The 16,569-nt window shown below is 44.9% G+C and overlaps 1 protein-coding gene across 1 annotated transcript in view; it reads right to left on the bottom strand.

The window, feature by feature from the left end:
- Positions 1–226: 226 nt before the first annotated feature.
- The window catches only part of LOC147683452 (uncharacterized), a 429,669-nt gene continuing 413,326 nt past the window's right edge, over positions 227–16,569 (bottom strand). Inside the window, exon 2 of the transcript XR_015300951.1 lies at positions 227–306. The gene's annotated coding sequence lies outside the window, so the exon portion shown is untranslated. The remainder of the gene's footprint in view (positions 307–16,569) is intronic.

The following is a 16,569-nucleotide window of genomic DNA, read 5'->3' as shown; positions in this document are numbered from 1 at the left end:
TAACATCGAAATTATTTAATTCGATATTATTGACATCGATATTTAAAACTTCGATATTACTAATATCATACTAATATCGATATTAAGACTGTCGATATTACTTACCTTCTATATTATGTCCCATCGATATTTAAACTTCGATATAATTGTATATCGAAATTTAAAACTCGATATTTTGTCTGTGTACCCTCCAATAGATCACAAAGGAACTTCAGTTTTGGTCTGTCCAGCCTGAATTTTCTGATGATTGCCTCATCCTCCATGTCCTGCAGCACTGTCAGGTGACGGAGTAGATTCGGCCTCCTCCTAGTCAAGGAGTGAAATGAATATGTCAGTGACAAGCAACATGTGATGAGCATGGCATAGAGCATCAATGATGTAATGTGAAACTAAGGAGTACCAGAGAGATGCATGGCACTTCAGGTGACTTGGCTGGCCAATAGCTACACACAGAGGGCACGCCTCTCCAGTGACAATACACAAGTGCCACAAACACATCTGGGATATTGGAAGTGGAAATAATGGATGAACAATTCACATGTGCATACAAGGTGCAGCAAGACCCGCCAATTTATTGTGATTCGCCATGTCTATCATGCCCATCTGGTGTACCTGCCACACCTCAAAGCATCATGTGAAGTCAGAACACATTCATCAACACAATGATCACAGTAGCAGGGACACTTCCGGTTGTGTGCATGAGCAGTTGTGAATGCAGAAGTCTTGTCCGATACAATGCTGTGACAACATCCAGGTGAAGGTCTGAAATGAGCCACAACACATTACACGTCACTACATCATTTACACCAGCTGGAGTCTGTCAATCATCATCAGCCATCAAATTCCTCACTAATATGGATGAACAACAGGCCAAAGTGTCTCACACTGAACGTGCGTCCACCTGTGGATGACATGGCTGTGTGGCATCGTGTGTACAATGATGTGCCCTTCACCATGTTGCTGCACGGTGCTGATACAGTGGCCCTGATTGTAATACACAGCAATGTGTACGAACATGGCAGTAACTACCGCCGGTCCCCGGCGGTGTGACCCCCGCACCACCCCCTTCAGGAGTGTGTTAGCCATTGGCATATGGACATGTGACTATGGCGCTGGCATGCTCCGCAGCATGATTCGTGGAACCTACCGCCGAGCCCCGGCGGTGCATCACCGCCGTGGAGCATTGCATACAGCCAATGGCATCGATGATGGCGTTGGCATGATGCACATTTGAAAGTCGCGGGAGGTGTGCTCCGCTACCACGGAAGCGGTCATTGGATACTTCTAAATGATGCACCATCGCGGAAGCGCACTCCGGGCGCCCGCGGAGCATCATCGCCGTGGAGCATTGCATACAGCCAATGGCATCGATGATGGCGTTGGCATGATGCAGATTTGAAAGTCGAGGGAGGTGTGCTCCGCTACCACGGAGGCGGTCATTGGATACTTCTACATGATGCACCATCGCGGAAGAGCACACCGGGCGCCCGCGGAGCGTGACCGCCGTGGAGCATTGCATACAGCCAATGGCATCAATGATGGCGTTGGCATGATGCAGATTTGAAAGTCGCAGGAGGTGTGCTCCGCTACCGCGGAGGCGGTCATTGGATGCTTTTGAATGAGGCAGACCCAGAAAACCAATTGAAGCAGCTTTCAAGCTTCCTAACGACCACAGGGGGCTATAAATCTGTGGGAGTGAGCCTCACATTCCCACTGCTCCAAGAGCCTGCTGCCTGCGACTATCTCCTGCTGCCTGGGACCCTGTCCTGCTGCTTCAAGACCCTGCTGCCTGCGACTATCTCCTGCTGCCTGGGACCCTGTCCTGCTGCTCCAAGAGCCTGCTGCCTGAGACCCTGTCCTGCTGCCTGGAACCCTGTCCTGCTGCTCCAAGAGCCTGCTGCCTGAGACCCTGTCCTGCTGCCTGGGACCCTGTCCTGCTGCTCCAAGAGCCTGCTGCCTGAGACCCTGTCCTGCTGCCTGGGACCCTGTCCTGCTGCCTGGGACCCTGTCCTGCTGCCTGGGACCCTGTCCTGCTGCTCCAAGAGCCTGCTGCCTGAGACCCTGTCCTGCTGCCTGGGACCCTGTCCTGCTGCTCCAAGAGCCTGCTGCCTGGGACCCCTCACAACTCACTTCCGCCACAGGTCTGCCATATCCACAGTGATGTCAAGAACAAAGAAGATCCGTGACAGTCCATTCACGAGTGAGGAGCTGGATGTCCTTGTGGACGGGGTGCTGGCACAGTACCCACGTCTGTTTGGTGGTCCCAATGTTGTGGTAAGTCGCCATGAAGGGAGCTGCAGGGCAGGGTGGTGTCAGACGTGTAGTCGTGATGCTGCAGTACATGCTTGGGGATGTGGGGTGATGACATACACTGACAGACAGGCTGTTTCCTGTTCGAGGTAGTGTGTGTGTTGCAATGTGAGTCTTTCCTAGGCCTGTACTCGTATGTGTGAGTGGGGGGTGTTACATTGCCGGCCATACAGAACCAACGGTTGTTAGCCTTTTAGATGCCAGGACAGTGAACGCTTGTGAGGAAATTTCAGGGTGCCCCTGTAGTCATAGTCAGTGTGAGCCACAGAGTGGGTTCAGTGGCAGCATAGCCAAACCTTGAACATCAGCCAACTTACATGCTACAGTTGCTTCACACTCATTAGTGGATATACCCCATCAGTGCCCTGTGTAATTTCCGATTTACACACTGCTGTCGATGCATTTGTGTTGAGGCATTATGCCTTTGTGTGCATATCATGGAGACTAGGGACCACAATGTGTGCATGCATACACTAATATTTATGCCATGCAGAGGGTACGCCCAGTTCTGGAGGGAGGGAGGTTACTGTGAGTCCAGAGTCTGTGTCTGGCTGCTGTAATAATAAATGCTGACATCTTAAATTGTGTAAATGTTCTTTTGCCCTTCTTTACTCTCATGCCTGCAGCTCAAGGTACACCAACGTAAGGCCGTGTGGAGGGCCATTGCAGCAAAGGTGCGAGCCCTGGGGGTATCAAACAGACGACACACACACTGTCACAAGAGGTGGGACGACATCAGCCGACTGGCTAAGCAAGTGGCAGAGATGACCTTGGGTATGGTACCACGCACAGGACATTTAGAACGTCGCACCATGACTCCGCTGATGGGATGCATACTGGCAGTGACCAATCCAGACCTGGATGCACGTCTGAAGGGGCATCAGCAGCAAGACAGAGAAGGTGAGTATCTGGGGAGGGAGAGTTTGTCTGGGAGTGGATGCATGTGTACAGGGCCGGTGCCAGCGGTGACACATGTGATGTGCGTGTGTTGCCATGCTGTGTCATGTGATGTGAGTGGCGACTGTGATGTGTGCCTGTATGAGGCATTGCGCCACCATGGCCTTACTGTTCTGCCCATGCATGCAGTTCTCAGTCCTTGACAGATTTTATGTGTCCACATGGTCTCTCTGCTCTGTGATGGTGTGGGGAGTCCATATTGTGCCGAACTGCAGTGTCCATTTGATGAGTGTCACACCATGTCTGCCTACTTTGCATGCATCCATGATGTTTGAGGCCCACACATCTGACGATAATGTGTAGCCTGATTGCCACATGGTGTTTGCTATGGCCTAGTTGGCATTGTGGCATGTGTAGTCAATACAGGTGTGTGTGGTCCCCTCTGATTCCCTGTAGGGGTGTAAGTGGTGATGTGTGTTGTGGCTACATCATATTCATGGGGATGGTCAATGTGGGCTGGGGGAAGACCATCCATGGGCAGGGTGTGGTGCTGTGTGGCATCGACATGCCTCACTCCAGGAAGTTTGCCTGCATGACAGGCACTGTTGTGGTCTATATCGTGTGTAGATGCACAGTGTTTGCAGGGTGTGGTGGTTATCATGTAGCTCTAGGCCTCTACTGTGTAGAATTGATCTGCTATGGTGTGTACAGATGATGACACTTACACAAACCTGTTTCTCTCACTAATGCAGATTCGCAAGACAACACAGCGGTACATGATCCTGAGACAAGTGTTGGTGAGACCAGCACGACAGCGGCAGTGGAGGCAAGTGAGACTGAGCCAAGTGACACTGAGAACACCAGGGCTCCTGAGGGTGACAGGAGTATGCATGAGGAACCTGTAGCTGAGACACAGAGTACCACTTCATCTGATGCCGGCGGGGATGCATCCCTGTTTGCAGGCACAGGGGATGTGGAGTGTGCCACAGCATCTGACACCCAGCGGCCAGTGCCCAGCTTCCCATCCACTTCCTCTGGTGCTGCCCGTATCCGTGTTACTAAGAGGGGACGTGTGACATTCACACATGGCACCGCTGCCCCTGCACCTGTCCCCCCTGCTGCCCTCAGTGCAGAGTGCGTAGAGCTCCTGCGCCAAATTTGAGTGGGCCAGTTCGCCCTGCTCAATGCCTTCAGTGCCCACAATAACAAATTAGGCCAGGTTCTAGCTTTCATGGAGGGCATACACTCTGACGTGGGTGGGCTACACCGCACAGTCCAGTCATTGTCAGCCACAGTCACCACAGGCCTCCAACAGGCACATGGTCCCATTGCAGCTCAGGTGCCAGTGATGAACACCCATTCAGGGGCCACATCAGATGACATTGTTATTATTATTATTATTTTATCAATTTATAGGGCGCAACAGCTACCCAAAAAGGGTACCCACTTGGGACCTACGTCTACTAAACGGTACAACACTAGGATTACAGGTCAGACACAAAGCAAACCATCCCGTCCACAGACTCCATCCCCGAAGAAGAGCAGGGCCCCCCCAATATGCACGGACAAGGTGAAGTCACAGAAAAGTAAGGCCACAAGATCATTGTTCAAAACAGGCTCACATGCTGCAGAGGCATTACCAGATTATGACTCAGCGATGCCCACAGAGGATGTGTGGCATGTCATGGCTACACCTGCGGAGAGCACAGGGACACAACCACCCACCACATCGACACTAAAAAAAAGTACATCGAGGCAGGTGAAGGAGGGCTCTGTTGGGACCAGCCCAATCATTGAGGCAGAGGAGAGCCCTGTTGTGACCAGCCCAATGGTTAAGGCAGGGAAGCCTAGTGTTGTGACCAGCCCTGGCAAGGAGGGACAGGAGGGCACTGTGGACACCACCCCTGGGGGTAGTGGTAAGGTGGTCACTGTGAGGGGTACACCTTCCGGAGAGGGTAAGGTGGTCCGGAGGCGTAGCCAGCCAAAGCGTTATGCAGGATCAAGCACATAACCTGAGGGAGTGCCAGTGTCTACCCCTGATGTGGGACAGTTGGTGTTTGTGCCTATTCTGCCATCTCCACTTCCCATCAACCCCAAGACAGGCAAGCCATTTCATGTACCACAAAAGTGGAAGGGCACCCCTCCAACCTCTCCCACCCACACTGTGTCAAGGGTGTGCATGACTCCACCTCCATGTGCCACGGTGCCACCTGGTCCACACAGCCCTCCAACTTGCAGGCCCTCTGTTATTGCCACATCACATGGCCCTCTGTCACACCAGTCAAGTAGACCTGCTGTCCATGACACGCAGCCAGGTCACAGTCTGCATGACAGCCAGGAGTGAGTTTACAACCCCCTCATACGCTTGTGCCACACACAGGTGTGCTAGTCAGGACCATTGTTTGCAACCTGGGTGTGTTGCTAACCCTGTTGCTCTGATGTGCTGTGCTCTCCCCTGTGCAGCCTCTCATGTACTTTCTGTCTCCCCTGCCACGGACTCTGGGCCTGTTGCTCTGATGTGCTGTGCTCTCCCCTGCCAAGGACTCTGGGCCTGTTGCTCTGATTTGCTGTGCTCTCCCCTGCCTAGGACTCTGGACCTGTTTCGCTGATGTGCTGTGCTCTCCCCTGTGCAGCCTCTCATGTACTTGCTGTCTCCCCTGCCAAGGACTCTGGGCCTGTTGCTCTGATGTGCTGTGCTCTTCCCTGTGCAGCCTCTCATGTACTTGCTGTCTCCCCTGCCAAGGACTCAGGGCCTGTTGCTCTGATGTGCTGTGCTCTCCCCTGCCAAGGACTCTGGGCCTGTTGCTCTTATGTGCTGTGCTCTCCCCTGTGCAGCCTCTCATGTACTTGCTGTCTCCCCTGCCAAGGACTCTGGGCCTGTTGCTTTGATGTGCTGTGCTCTCCCCTGCCTAGGACTCTGGGCCTGTTGCTCGGATGTGCTGTGCTCTCCCATGTGCAGCCTCTCATGTACTTGCTGTCTCCCCTGCCACGGACTCTGGGCCTGTTGCTCTGATGTGCTGTGCTCTCCCCTGCCAAGGACTCTGGGCCTGTTGCTCTGATGTGCTGTGCTCTCTCCTGTGCAGCCTCTCATGTACTTGCTGTCTCCCCTGCCAAGGACTCTGGGCCTGTTGCTCTGATGTGCTGTGCTCTCCCCTGTGCAGCCTCTCATGTACTTTGTGTCTCCCCTGCCAAGGACTCTGGGCCTGTTGCTCTGATGTGCTGTGCTCTCCCCTGTGCAGCCTCTCATGTACTTGCTGTTTCCCCTGCCAATGACTCTTGGCCTGTTGCTCTGATGTGCTGTGCTCTCCCCTGCCAAGGACTCTGGGCCTGTTGCTCTGATGTGCTGTGCTCTCCCCTGTGCAGCCTCTCATGTACTTGCTGTCTCCCCTGCCAAGGACTCTGGGCCTGTTGCTCTGATGTGCTGTGCTCTCCCCTGTGCAGCCTCTCATGTACTTGCTGTCTCCCCTGCCAAGGACTCTGGGCCTGTTGCTCTGATGTGCTGTGCTCTCCCCTGTGCAGCCTCTCATGTACTTGCTGTCTCCCCTGCCAAGGACTCTGGGCCTGTTGCTCTGATGTGCTGTGCTCTCCACTGTGCAGCCTCTCATGTACTTGCAGTCTCCCCTGCCATGGACTCTGCCGTTCCTGTTAATGTATGACCTCTGCATAGTCTCTGCCATTTGTACATGGTTGTGTGGATTGCTGTTGTCTACTAATGTTGTATTGCTACATCTGTGCAATATATGAATAAATTCAGAAACTTCTGTTGTGTGTTTTCTCAGTCTTGTTGCTGATTGAAATCCTTTTCTTGTTTGCATTTGCTTGACTGTTTACCATGCTCTATTTTTCTGTTCAGCATTGCTAGGCTCTTTGTGGCCATCTTATTTTTATACAGGGGTGACGGGCTCTTCAGTCCATTCTGGCCCAGCTGATGTTGTACTCTGTAATGGCTATCTCCCTGCACCAGGAACTCTTTTCGAGCGTTCGCGTGACCAACGAGGGCAGGTGCACTGCTCTTTTTAGATCCCTAAGGGGGGTGCGGCAGGGCTGCATTTTGGCCCCCTTACTGTTCACCATCTATATCAATGGCCTGGGTGCGCACCTTGAGGGGCAGGATGCCGACGTCCCGCGTGTAGGAGCAACCAAGATACCGGCACTCCTATACGCCGATGACGCCGTGCTGAGCGCCCGCACGGGAGTTGGCCTCCAGCGCCTATTGAACGCTTTTGGCACGTTTATGGACCATCTAGATCTCAGAATAAACGTAGCCAAGTCACACACTATGGTGGTGGGCACAGAGTGTCGCAGGAAGAGAACTAAAACATTCACCTGTAGGGGGGATTTGGTTAGTAGGGTATCCACATTTCCCTATTTAGGTATCTTGTTCGATCAGAAAGGGACATGGAGCCCACAGGTTAGAGCTAAGAGACTGGCCGTCACACGATCAGCCTCAGCAATATTGAGCTTTGCTGGTAGGCTAGGAGCCAGGCCTATGGAAGCCATCCTAAAAAATTATAATAGTAAATCTGTGGCCATTGTATTATATGGCTCAGCACTGTGGGGATACGCAAATGTGGAGCCTATACAGAGAGCGGAGAACGGATTCATCAGAGCCCTGCTCTCTGTACCTCAGTCCACTCCAACGTACTCCGTACATAAAGAAGTTGGTCTTCAATTTCTTTCAGATAAGTTGAGCCTGGCCCCTTTGATTCTCTGGCTAAAAATATGGATGAACGAAGAACTTCCATTAAACCATAAGATTCTGATCGATGTCTTGGCCCTAGATAAATCCAACAAAATTCCTTGGCTGGCCTATCTCGCAAAAGTTTTCTCCGATCTTGGTCGCCCGGAGCTCTTTACTTCTCCGGAGTCCATCAGGATTCAAGACATTGATTTAGTAAGAAAGTCTTTTATGGGAAGGAAAGAGATGCACCGCGAAGAGAGTGAACTAGCAAAGCCGGCAGTGAGGGATCATTGCCTGCTGCTTACTTCACCTTCACTTGCACCTTACCTTGGTTATGTTACACATCCTTTCCACAGGTTTCTTTTAACTAAATTTAGATGTAATTTGTTGCACTACTATTTAGGTTCTTTTAACAGCTGGCAGAAACCAGAATTAGCTCCGCCCTGCTGCTGTGACCAGTTTTCAGCGCAGGACACAATGCATTTTGTTATGTTTTGTGGTTTGTATTTAGAGCCTAGGAAAAAATTCTTGTTACCATTTCTCAAGGAGGCCGGCTTCACACAGGTGAGACCGGCTCTGCTCTACTTACAACTATTACCTAACCCTCATATTACTTATTGCGTTGCTAAATTCTTGACAGCCGCCTCCAGGGCGAAAGCCCCCAGCCAAGAATAATTATTAATGTTAATTACATCCTTTTCTTAAATTGTTCTTAAAATTTTTTTTTAAAATTGTATTAGACTTTTGTATCATGTGCATTTTGATAAATTTTGTATGTAATGTATTTTACTGTTCGTTTCTTTGTATGGCTTTTAAAGAGCCGAATAAAGATATTTTGACTGACTGGCTATTTCACAGACAATGCTATTTTCCTGTTGGGGATTTGCTATTGCTGAATGCACTGTTCACAGGTCACCTTGGGAGGACACTGGCAGCACAGGGTGTGCAGCTGTTCAGTGGTTTTGTAGCTGTGTGTGATGTCATGGGGTATGTGTGTGTTTTCCTTTCTGTGTACCCAGGCGTGTATGTGTATGGTCATCTTGTGTTGGCCCTTAGTCCAGGTGGCATGGCTTACATGGCATGTGTGGTGTTGGGTGTGGCAGAGGTGTGCAGTGTGAAGGGTGTTGGTTTGTGGTGTATGTATGTGTGCCCCTGTATGGTGTGAGAGACACATGTGTGAGCCAGGAGTTGTATGCCTGTTTTTGGTTTTGTCTTGCCCTGTGTGGATGATTGTATGCAATTGTGTGGGCTATGGGGAGTGCACTGGTGTTGTGTGTTAATTCTCAGCCACTCCTGCAGTGCCTGTGTCCCTGGTTGTGTGTTGTGTGTTGCAGTGTGTGTGTATTGTGCTTCTTGTTGCTGTGCTTGTTGGTGTGCATGGGGGTGCACAGGATTAGTACCTGGCCTGTGGCTAGCTCGGGTGGTGTGCAGTGTGGTTTGGGGTGGTGTGTTTCTGCGATGTAGGTGCCCTGCCCATGCCTTGGTGTGGCCCTGCCTTCTGCATTGTGCGCATGTGTCGACCGCGGCGGTGACGTGACCGTGACCGGGGCGTTCCTGCTGGTTGGCGGACGTTCTGTGTTCTGGATGGTGTGGAGTGCCTTGTAGTGAGGTAGGTGATGTGTGGGTGCCCATGTGGATGTGTTGTGTCCCCTAGCAGGATGCCAGTGTGGTGCTGGGGCCCTGTGTCGGCATGTGTGTTGTGCGGTGCATATGTGTAGTGGCGTACCTGCGGCGGCGTCCGAGGCGGCCCATCTGGCGATAGTGTTGCAGCAGGTACATGACCGGATGCATGTGGAGGGCTGGGTCCATGGGGTTCATGTTGGGTCTCGGCGTTCGTGCTCCGCTGTCGACTTTCTGCCTGCTTCAGCTGTGCGGTGTCCCCGCTGCGGTGCGTCTGCTTGTTTGGCCCATCCTAATTTGTCGGACGGGCCGGACGTCATCGGGAGCGGCGGAGGCTTTCGATTGGCTCCCGCCGCAGCGCTGGCGGGCGCAGTTTGATGGCGGTGCGCGGCGCGCTGCGGCGGACGGGAAATTACCTATGTTTACCTATCCTAATGTTGCGGACGTGAGTTCCGCAGCTCGCGGGCGGAAAAAGCTGTTTTTCCGCCCCCGCCACCACTGCGGTGGTGCCACCGCCCGCCATCCTAATGGACCCCTTAGTCTTTTTGGGTAATTTTTGAAGATTCAAGCTCGCGGTTGGAAGCTACTTCGCGTCTGAGATGGTAAGAGTGCTATTCGTTATATTTTAACTATTTTAACTAAGTTTGTAAGGTAGTAGTTTGTTATACAGGGTTTGTGGACTACTATATTAGGATTTAGTTGGTTATGTACGTTTTTCAGTTTTCTTTGGGTTTTCTCGATTTACGGCCTTGAAGTTATTGTGTTTGTGGCTGTTTATTTAGTTTTGGTGTAAAATATGTATGTTATGGTCATTATTAATGTATCGTTCTCAGTTTTATGTGGGTGGGAATGTTTATTTTTCTATTCTAGGTTTTTGGATACAGCCTTTTCCGTTTCCGAGCTGTTATGTTTTTTTTAAAAAAAAGAAGTGTGTTTCAGTTGTTTTAACTGATATGTATTTTACACTTCCTTTATTTTTCAGGTTTCCTGGAGCATTTATTATTTTTTTTTTACCATTTTCGGGTTTTTGATGGATTCTGAATTATCGATTTATTTGGATGTTGGATGGATTTTGCACAGTTGTATTTTTTCATTTTATTGGGCATTTTTTTTTTATGCTGTGGATTTATTACTACATGGATTGTTATGGATATTTGGATTTGCTAATTACGTTGCTGTGAAAGGTAAGTGATTTTATATTATTATTTTTGTGGGTTGGGAAATGTTCTATTTTTAAACAGTTTTTGTTTAGTTAGATATTTATTTTGTCTGCATATTTTTTAATATTTAAATTTATTTGACAAAATAAATATGTTATAATTTGTTAAGGAGATGTTTGGTTATATTTAAGGCATTTTTAGGATTTTGATCATTTTATATGGTTAGTGTTTTCAGTTTAGTGTTTTGGCTATCATTTTCAAGTATTCTAGTCCTCTTGTTGTAGGGTAAAGTTGTACTTGTTGTTGTAAATATTGGTACATTTGGGCAGTTTGTCTTGATAGTTTGGGTTTTAATTGTAAGACAAATTGCTCCATTCTTAATTCTTGAAAACTTTGTTCTTTTTGGATTGCTGTTAGGAGTTTGTGTGGTGTAGGAGTTGTTCGGCTAGTTGAAGATAGGAAGGCATTATGCCAACCCTCCACTGCGTTGTTTGTCTTGGCTTCTTGGTTTAGGGTTGATAGATATACATTCCACGAAGGTATTAGGAATTTAGGTTGGCGTCTGTGGCCTAACCTGTGTAGTCTCCCCACCCAGTTGTCCTCGAAATAATCCTAAAGTGGAGCTAGTTTTTGTTCATTTTGTGTATAGAAAGGACTTTCTATTAAAAGGTTATAGTGTTCAGCCACATCGGTGATTGGCACGTATGCTAGGGCTATTAGGTGTTTTATTTGGTATGCAAATGTAATATTGGTTGCATATTCAACACTAATATACTTACATTTTAAGTTGGTTGTTTTCGTTTTGTAGAAAATGTTCATCTGTTTCTTAAAGTTGAATCTGTTGTGGAAATATGTAGAGATAGAAAGAAAAATCAGTTTTAAAGTTTTGATGATGAATAGTAGGTTACATTTGATGTAACATTTTATTCAGAAACATAAGATTACTTACTTTTTGTTGTTTGTAGTTTTTTCGTTAACAGATGAATCTTTAAGGCAGTCGAAACATTTGCAGTGTTTCTTCAGGCTGAATATCTTCTGCTGGATTTAGAGTATTATTTTCACTTCTTTATATAGGGCATGTTTAATTAGTGTTTGTTTGTGATTGGTTAGATACCTTGAAATGTGTTTCTATTGGTTATTTTGAATTTTGTTAAGTTAATTAATCAAGTTAGTTGTATGTTAAATGTTTATCCAGAGAATTAGTGTATTTGTAAGTATTTAATGAATAGTTTATAAAATTAGTATAGCTTGTAAAAATTTATAATATTGAAGTAAAAATGTGTATATATTAAATGTGTGTGTATAAATTGTTTTTACTGATGTAGTTATTTTTAATAATTGTTTTAGAGAGATATATTTATTTAATAGTGTTTTGTATGTAGATACATAGTTATATGGGTTTTCTTTAATAGTTTTAATGTGTAGTGTGTTTTAAAAAAAATTTGATTAATTTAGAGCAGTCGATATTTAGATAATGTCGATATTTTTGCTGTCTATATTTTTGTAATCAATATTTTTTTAATGTGCTATATTTAATTATAACTGTCAATATTTTTTGTTTCGATATATGTGTGTTCGAAATTTGTGCAGTCAATGTTTTTGTATATCGATATTGTTTGATCGATGTTTTAGTACTTTTAAAAATAAATATAGGGTGTCGATGTATTTTTAATCGATATTTGAGACACGATATTTGTGTAGGTCGATTTTTGGTAAATTGATAATTTGTCAGTGATTCGCAAAATATATCAGGAAATGACTGACTTTCTACTTGCCATCAAGGGCGCTGAGGTCTGCCTCCCTGGCCTTGGCATCTGTTCCGCCAATCAGACGAGCCCGGATTGGAGGTCGCTCCTTTCGTCACCTGGCACCTCAACTTTGGAACTCCTTGCCAGTCCCTCTGAGAAAAAACTTTAATCTGCTAGTTTTCAGGAAGGAGCTGAAGTCCTGGCTGTTTGTTCAATAGTTGTTCTGCTCTGTTTCATTTGCTCCTGACTTCTGCATCGGGTTTTCTTGAAGTGCCGGGACACTCCTCGGAGTAGCTGAGCGCTAAATAAAACCGATTTTAACATAACATATAGTAGTAAATGAAAAGAATAGCACTAAGAAATTGTAATATAATGTACATATTTATTTGTTACATTATATAAATGTATATATAAACATACACACACATGTGTGTTTTATATAAGTATATATATTTACATATAATAATAAATATCATTTACATTTATTTATAATTTTTATGTTAGAAATGAAAATATATAAGGTTTACTATTTTAAACTATATATTTATTGAAAACAATAATTTGTACGTTTTTTTAGTTATACTAGTCAGAAACAATATTCTACTTCGATAGTCTTGCAATTACCATTATTAGTATAACAAGACAATATTTTTGCAAACAATATTTTTGACAGAATATTTTTGTTGCACTATATTTTTGTCAATATGGTGTCCATAGTAGATTTAGCTAGGGGCGGGGCAGGTAAATAGTGAAGTTTCTGAGCTATTTCCAAGGCAGCTACAATATTTTTATCCTCACCTCTCTAACCCTTCACTCTTTCTGCATTCTTCAACCCATGGTAAATAGGCTCTTTTATGCTGGATGATATCATCACTCTTTCTCAGTATGTAATAATCAGAAATATCATATATATTATTATTCATTTCTGTAACGATTAATTAATAGATACTATTCCTGAAGAGATGTAGCTTATACTTTGATTTTCCAAAGTGTGGATGTTTTTTAAATTCTTCTTATGCTCATTGGAAGCTCTTGGTACGTGTTTATTGTAATATTTGGCATACAATGCACAAATATGTATTGCATATTTTTACTGTCAACTTAATACACTATATTTAAAAATATTTGCGCATTGTACCTACATATTTTGATGCCAAAGCTCTTTGAGCAAAGAAGACGCATGGATATGAATTATGCAAACATTTAGGTTCCGACCAAAAAGTTACATTTGCATTTGAGGTTTCTGAATACTGAATAACAGAACCAGGATTTCTAGAAAATCTCTAAATGCTGATTCCACATCTTACTGTGAATAATATTGCACTATTGCAGATGTACCACAGTTGCTAAAGGTGGGAACATGGGTATTACAAAGTGGGCTAATGGGGTAGTCCTTGAGACTGTTGTGCACATTAACAAAGATTTAACATTTGTGACTGCTCACAAAGATTCTCATTGGCTTTTCAAATCCATTTTGCAACTTAAATTAAGCACAGAAACACTGATGTACAAATTGTCATGAGGCGTAAGGGAGATCTGTGCTTGCAATAATGCAAAATAGAAATGTGAAAATACATGCATTCATCAAACCTACTCCTGTGGAACATCTGCACTTCATGGCAGTTGAAGTATAACTGGAAATCTGCAACTTGAATTGATTTCCTTTGCCTATTTTGGGGGATTTTTTTGAATCTCAAAAAATGTAAATCTAAGAAAATGGTCATATTATGTTTACAATGCAAAGATATATGCATTGTGTTAGAATAGTTATTAAGTTATATTATTATAGCGAAGATGCATTTTCTTTAGGGTCATATCAGATTTCTTTGCCTTTTTCTGGAACCCAATTGTTGCTGGCATTAGGACTCTGTGCTGAGCACAGCCATGTTATATTAGAGGAACTATCCTCCACCTCTTTAAATCTGTTCAATCATTAGAAAAAGTATTGAGTGAAAACATTGAATCTATTGAATTTCTGGGGGGAAATATGAGAGGTACCCCTTAACAGAAGTCAAGGGAATTAGGGTTAACTAACTAATGAAACAAAGTGTTCCCTTGAGCATATTAAATGGAAAAAGCCAGGTCAAGACGGAAAATAACTAAAACAAGGTTTAAATGAAGAATTCTTACAATTTATTGAAAATACAAAAACATTTTTAAAAGAAGAGTGGACCGGAGGGAACCACTCAACACAGATAAAACAATAAAATGTTGTTCAGATAACATTCAATATTGGCCAGCAAGATTGAAACATAAAGACAGAAAGAACTGTAAGACAAGAAATCTGTACAATACTGGTTGTATATTCGGACTCGGGTTTGAACGCCTAAGCTAAGTACATCATAATTTTGTATATCAGTAAAGATGTCGAGATCATGAATTATACTGGGTGAAGCGTCGACGCGTTTCGGTGGTTTTCCAAAGTTATGTCCACCTTTATCAAGACACCATTTGATTTCTGTCGAAGTATAGGGATCAATATAATTGCCCTAGAGAGATGAACATACAATAAAGTTTGATGAATACATAATGATTTACAAGTGTCATTTATAGCATTAATGTCTCTTAAATCTGTAAGAATACTTTTTCTGTGGTACATAGAAATACATATATGTAGACTTATCTTGTAAATTACAGCAGGGTAAAACATATAACATATAGATAGATCCATTATTGTGCTGATTACTCAAGGATAGATAATTCAGTTTTTTACCCATTTATTAATTCCTGTATCGCTATCTATTTGGAGAGGAGCTATTCTGCTTGATGTGAAAGTTGTAAGATTCTGTACGAAAGCAGAAGCTTATAGAATATTCGACTAGATGTTATGGGAAATTTACATGAGTGACCGTCTACCAGATTAAGAAACCACGGACAATTTGATCAAAAAAAGTTTACCTTGGAATCCGAATTGGAAGGATGTTTTAGATTTCTATCTTATTCCATATTCGTGTGTGAATTATTAAAACTGCGAATATTAGTCAGGCTACCAGTAAAGTGCTCCTGTAGATCAAAGGGATATGAGGTAAGGATAAGAGAAAAAAGGGACTTTGCACTATCGACTCTTTTAGTTTCAATAGTTTGGTCTTCAAAGTAGCTGTCTAGAACTGGATAGTGAATGTTGTGCCTACCTGGTGATAGAGGCTCATGGGCATGGAGTATGGACAGTCCAGAAATAATGTGCCCAATAGTGTGCTGCTCCTATTCTTTATAATATTAAAACCCAGAGGCGCCAAAGACTTGTCCTTGCAGAGTGAGCTTTAGCTAAAAAATACAAAAAGGGAGTACATGTAGGGCAGTTGAAGGCAATGCTTTTAACATGTTAGTCTTCTATACTGCCCAAATGTTTGTTGAACTTACCTAATTTTCCACAAAGGACTGCACACTTCTCTGGTTACGTGTAATCTTTAGGTTGCAGAACCAGAGGCACTTAAATCATGTCCTCGTGTTTTAGGATTCTTTTCCTAAGAATCGGTGAAGTAAATAAAAAGAGAGAGAAAGTTCTGCGGTTAAATATAACCTGCTTGCTTCCTATACCGCATCTGCCTAAGGTCCTGTTTTTCTAAGAATGCTTACCTGGTGTGTCACGGCGGACTGCCTGCTTCTCTGGTTCCGCGGGAAATGACAGAGAGAAGAGGCGCCGCGTTTAAATATTAGAATCTGGCGTGTGGTTGGTTCAAAACCTGGCCAATCAGGTTGATACTCTCAGTAGCCACGGAATTAGCATATCCGGGCTTGCGTTGTTTTGTCCCGATTGGCTGCTTTTATTCTAATGTGATCCGATTGGTGTAGGGGATCGTTCGTCTGTGTACTCGGTTTTGCCGCGAAATAAATCGCTGTGACTTTGTGTAATCGAAAAAAAGTCCTAAGTATCAGATGTATAGTTTATGGAGAGAATAACGGCCGTAGTTGGGGCCACCACCGCCACAAAGATATTTGTGGAAACTTTTCTAAACATTGCATGGTCATCGAGAACGAGGTTGTCTCGGAGCAATGGGATACGTAGGGAAGAATAGGCCTAGTCACTGTATACCCGATGGGCGAACTGAAAGACCTATATTCTAAATTATTTGCCATAGAGGGGCTGCTGGGTGGTGAAGTCATATTGACAATAACTGTCTATAGTGCGGCGAATGCGTATTTTCAAGGTAGG

Source organism: Lissotriton vulgaris, chromosome 11 (assembly GCF_964263255.1).
Source record: "Lissotriton vulgaris chromosome 11, aLisVul1.2, whole genome shotgun sequence".
Classification (NCBI taxonomy): Eukaryota; Metazoa; Chordata; class Amphibia; order Caudata; family Salamandridae; genus Lissotriton; species Lissotriton vulgaris.
The sequence above is the reverse complement of the archived record's forward strand: the minus strand, read 5'-3'. Positions and strand labels throughout refer to the sequence as shown.